The sequence below is a fragment of the Suncus etruscus genome, chromosome 1 (assembly GCF_024139225.1).
Source record: "Suncus etruscus isolate mSunEtr1 chromosome 1, mSunEtr1.pri.cur, whole genome shotgun sequence".
NCBI lineage: Eukaryota > Metazoa > Chordata > Mammalia > Eulipotyphla > Soricidae > Suncus > Suncus etruscus.
The window spans coordinates 80,926,321-80,931,973 of record NC_064848.1 but is presented as its reverse complement, the minus strand read 5'-3'; the positions used below and the strand labels follow the sequence as shown (position 1 = coordinate 80,931,973).

The 5,653-nt window shown below is 40.5% G+C and overlaps 1 non-coding gene across 1 annotated transcript; it reads left to right on the top strand.

Annotated features, from left to right (window-relative positions):
- Nucleotides 1-311: 311 nt before the first annotated feature.
- Nucleotides 312-448, top strand: LOC126030292 (small nucleolar RNA SNORA72). The gene has a single exon (XR_007503097.1). It is a non-coding gene; the product is annotated as a small nucleolar RNA SNORA72 (small nucleolar RNA).
- Nucleotides 449-5,653: the final 5,205 nt, after the last annotated feature.

Genomic DNA, 5,653 nt, shown 5'->3' with positions numbered 1-5,653 from the left:
CAGACGAATGGCTAAAGAAACTGTGGTACATATACACAATGGAATATTATGCAGCCGTCAGGAGAGATGAAGTCATGAAATTGTTCCTATACATGGATGTACATGGAATCTATCATGCTCAGTGAAATAAGTCAGAAGTGAGAGAGGAGAGAGATGCAGAATAGTCCTCACTCATCTATGGGTTTTTAAGAAAAAATAAAAGTCATTTTTTGTAACAATCCTCAGAGACAATGAGAGGAGGGCTGGAACAGCAGCTCACTCCATGAAGCTCACCACAAAGAGTGGTGAGTACAGCTATAGAAATAACTACTTTGCGAATATTCTCACTGTTCTGATTTTGCCGTAATCAGGGCAGGCTAACCGTTTCGCTATATTAAGACCATGCATGTGTCCCCAGGCCTAGTTCTTTACCCACCTAGGTCTGGTCTTAGTAATGCTGGTGATAAATAGTCTGGAAGCCCTGACTATGAGTTTCTAGTTCAACTCATCTAGAAGGGTAGAAGAGCTATTGGGCGACTATGGTGGGGAGGGAATCATTGCTAATTTTGAGTTTACCAGTTGCCAATAAATGTAAAATTGCTGTGGTTTTTCTTTCTTAAAGAAAAAAAAAGAAATAACTACACAGAGAACTACCATAATCAAGTGAATGAATGAGGGAACTGGAAAGCCTGTCTAGAGTACAGGTGGGGGTGGGGTGGGATGGAGGGAGATTTGGGACATTGGTGGTGGGAATGTTGCACTGGTGAAGGGGGGTGTTCTTTAAATGACTGAAACCTAATCACAATCATTTATGTAATCAAGATATTCAAATAAAGAGAAAAAATAAAACAAAAGAAGTGAAGAAACAAAATGGGAATAAATACAATATGTGGCCCGCGGCCATAGTTTGAAGACCCCTGCTCTAAATTGTTCTGGATTCTCACAAGTAGAAATGGCCATTTATATTTGTGTCCCCATTCTCTATACCTTATTTGCATGTTCCTGAAATAAGTATTGCTGCAGACAGTTTACCAATATCTTTCCCCTTTGACTTTGAGCAGGAAAGATGACTATTTTCTATTTTATGTCCACTATCTAGATAAGGGCATGGTTTATAATAGATGCTTTGTAAATATTGATGAAAAGAAAATTGGAAGAATTTTAGATTTTAAAGACACTAATTTCAGGTTTATAGATGGCATAGTGCAACCATAGGAGAGAACAGGCAATATTTAAAATGATGTTTTTTTTCAATTTGGAAATATAGTAGCCAGAGCTGGTGCAATAGCACAGCAGTAGGGCACCATACTTGCATGTAGTCAACCCAGTTTAGATATCCAGCATCCCATATAGTCCCCCTGAGTCTGCCGGAACTGATTCCTGCATACAGAGCCAGGAATAACCCCTAAGCACCTCTAGCTGTGGCTCCAAAACAAAAAAAATAAAGGAAATATAGTAGGTAGCAAGTTATTTTGATGGCTCTATATTAGCTTTTAAATGCATTTGTTTGTAAAATTGGCCTCTGTTCAGTCTGTCTAGATTTTGGATAAACATCTCTTTTGGTGATAAGACTATTATTTGTACTGAACTTTGTTACTACAAATAGTTTTCCTTTCATTATCTGTGTTGATACTGACAATAGTCCTGTGGGTTGGACCAGGAAGATATCACTATATAGTACTGGATGCTCAGATAGCATGTAATTTGTCCAATATCTAATAGTTGGCAGTTAATAAATCAAAAGATTGAAATAATGTTGAAATTTATCATTCTTATCTGAGGGTCCTAATGCTGCTAAAGGAGCACACTTGAATTTCTTTAATAAAGAAATAGGTCATTGGGGTTATGAAAAAACTCTTGTTGACACACCTGTCTGATAGTCAGCCATTCGGAGAATGGGATTTTCCATTGTCTTATTTACTTGCTCCCAACCTTTCCCCTGAGGGATGCCCTGGTTGGACTGCCAAGACTTTGCAATGGTCACCACAATTTTGTTGACAAATAACAAAGATTGCTCCTTGTCTTGCTGTCAATTTTTACATCCTCTGGGCTTGCCAAGTGAGCCTGACATGCCAGGAAGGTCTTTGTTGTGGTCTGTGACTCACTGCTCTCACTCCTCTGCCGCTCCCTGGGTGCAGGCGATTATAATCTGCCCATTGCACAACTTCAGAACATATCTGGGTGAATCGGTAGAGAAGAAAAAAAAAAACAAACAAACCACAGACCAAAGATTCAACCACTGCTCCATGAATCAAAAGGCTTACTACAAAAAGGAGGGAGGAGGTAGGAGAGTTCCTCTAATTTCGTCTGCAGATGGCGTCTGTCATCCTCCAGAGATTTAGTGGAGGCACATTTACTGGAGAGAAGTGCTTCTCTGAGGTGGTTCCATCCATCAGCAGGGTCTTAGAACAATCTTTAGAATAGGGAAATGCTTCCTCACTTACTCAGTAATACCCCACCCCAAGTCTTGTGAATGAGAAGTGTTGTTGGTATGGACGTACTTGGAGATTATACATTTGTCCATCGCCTTTATATAAGCTTAGAACCTTGAAGCATATTTCTTGAGGAATAAAACTTTTATGACTATAGCAAAAGGATCATTTGTGAGATAAAATTTCAGTATGAAATGAAGATGTTTAGTTTCTCAGTCTATAAAAATCACATGTTGTATTGGTTGCACTTGAGTTTCAGTTATTGGTGTGAACTGTAACTTGGCCTTCCAAAAAGTAATCTTGAGCTTTTAGGCTGAAGAAGTGAAGGATAAAGTGTTCTCTTCTGCCATCATCAACTGTTGTCTTCAAATAACTCCCTAAACAGTGGACGAAGGGCAGCCAGCCCTATGTCATACTCTCTGCTTTATTGCCTGGGAAGAGATTCGCAGTGATCACTCCCAGTCCCAGAGAGACAAGATTATTACTCGATTTATCTGGGTGAAGATTTAATACATCCATTAGGTGCTTTTTGACTTTTACATACAGCAAAACAATTGTCTTAGGGACTATGAAAAAGCTTCTTGGTGATGATGCTTTGACTTTTTACAAGAATTGCTCTTGCTCTGGGTTCTGGTTTCCTCCCAGTATATTACTTTCGGTGGCACTACTTAACTCTTTCCTTTAAAACAAGACAGGGCTGGAGCAATAGTACAGTGGTAGAGCATTTGCATTGCATGTGGACGACAATGGATAGACCACGGGTTTGATCTCTGGTATCCTATTGTGGTCCCCTGAGCCTGCCAGGAGTGATTTCTGAGTACAGAGCCAGGAATAGTAACCCCCCTGAGGGCCACCAGATGTGGCCCCAAACCTTAAATAAATAAAATAAATAAAATAAGACAAAAGAAAACACAACTCAGAATCTTCTTCTGGGTGCTCTGGTGAGCCTTCTCAGGCTAAACTTCACTTGGGCCCATTGTATCACTCAGTGAATTGCAGATTAGAAGGATGGTTAAAGTAATTGGGGAGAAAGGGGGCTGGACGGTGGCGCTGGAGGTAAGGTGCCTGCCTTACCTGCGCTAGCCTAGGACGGACCGCGGTTCGATCCCCCGGCATCCCATATGGTCCCCCAAGCCAGGAGCGACTTCTGAGCGCATAGCCAGGAGTAACCCCTGAGCATCACCGGGTGTGGCCCAAAAACCAAAAAAAAAAAAAAAAAAAAAGTAATTGGGGAGAAAGAAGGTGACAGTGTTTGATACACAAACTGGGGCAGCACCTTATATGTATGGTTTTATTAAACATGAGGATAATTTGACCCATATTTTTTTGCTTTTCAATTTATACCCAAGGGTGTTGAGGATTTATTCCTGGCTCTAAACTCAGGGATCACTTCTAACAGGGCTTGGGGGAGCATATGGAGCCTGGGGATCCAACCTAGTCAACCACATGTAGGGCAAGTGCTTTACCCTCTTTATTATCTTTATTATCTCTCCATCTCTGATTCATAACTTTTTAATAATTGACATATCCTGTATTAGAGCATGAAAAAATCTATTTTTTTGACCTAGACCCTACAAATGATACAGCCTATTTCATTTTGTGATTGACCCCTATGGTCTCTTTGATTCTGCCAAAAGAATAATACCTTACCTTCTAGTGGCTCCTATTTTGGGATACAAATATCTTAATCTTTGTAACTGTTTCAATCACTGTAACCATGACCAAAAAAAGAATTCAGTTTACAATGAAAATTTTGTGTCTACTTTAGCCTTAGAAGAAAAGTATTTGTGCGGAGTGGGGTTGAGAATAGGGAGGTGAGGGAAGATTTAGGACACAGAAGAAGGCATTCTAATTAAATAAGCTATTTTGGTGAAAACAAATAGTCCAACATGATGAAGGCAGAAAGAGATAAGGTTGGGTTAGAATTATGAAAGGATTTATAGAATCATCTACAGAGGCTCTTGTCCATGTAGGCTGCAAAACATCCTCAAGAGTGAAGAGATTTCATTTTAGAAAGATTGTTTGGCAACTAGTGGAAGCAAACTGAAGGTCCCAAGCTTGGGATCTTGACCCTGTCACAATCATCCTCAAAGGCTTTTATGTATGCATGTTTAATCTATTAGACTTCCATGGCACTAGTTTAATGTTTTCTAGATCAGTTATTTATTAGGATATCTTGAAGAGAGCATTACAAGTACCAGAGCTCAACCCTAGTCCCAGAGATCAGTTAAATCAACAGACTCTAGACCTTGGTAATGTGTACATTTTAGTTGTACAAGTGATTTTAATGCACATTAAAGAATGATAACCATTGCTAACTAATTCCATTTGCCACCTGTACTGAGTAGTACAAAATATATATTTAGTGGTGGTAAGCAATTCCCTCCTCCCTCCCCACAAATATGAAAATTATTTCTTGTTATATCCTAGATTTAGAGGGTAACTGAAGAGATACTTACAAATATCCCTGACATTTTGCAGGTTATACAACACTTTAAACTTAATTTGGGACTTTCAGGGCCTCTAAATTAGTGCTCTGGAGGCCTATGGCCACTTCTGGAGAACTGGTAGATCAATACAAGGGTCAAAGGGATTATTGGCCACACTGGTGGCGTTTTGAGGCGACCTCTAGAATTGCACTTGGCAGTACTCAGGGGACAGGTGGTTCTGGGATCAAATCAGGATCAGCTACACACAATGGCCTGCATCTCAGCTCCTGTAACATCTCTTCAGTCCACAGCTTGTTTCTAAGGCCATGTCGAGTGCCCCTTTTATGATCCAGAAGTCTTTTTCATAAAAGCTTCTTCCCCTTCCACTTGTAAATGTCTCCTCTGGGCACAGACACTAGAATTAAAATTGCCAGCTTGGTAGGCAAATCCTTTGGCATTTTGCCATTTTTCCTCCCCCAATAAATTTTCTTCCAAACTATTTGCAACAATTCTCAAAGGAGAATTCTTTCCTATGGACTTAGGCAGAATGTCCTTGCGTGCCAAAGCTCGTGGAAATAGTGTGGTGACAGACATCTTTCACCCACCTGTGCAGGAGTGAGTAAAACATGAGAGGTCGTCACCAGGGGAGTGGCTGGACCCAGCTTAGCTAGGTTGGAAGTCAAGGAACGAAAGGGGACCTCAAGATTGTGCTATGGCCAGTGGAACTTAAGGGCCACAACTGCCCTCATCAAGTGCTCCCTTGGGCACTGTGTCTCTATAGAATTCTCTAGATCATCACTGCCCATTGGTGCT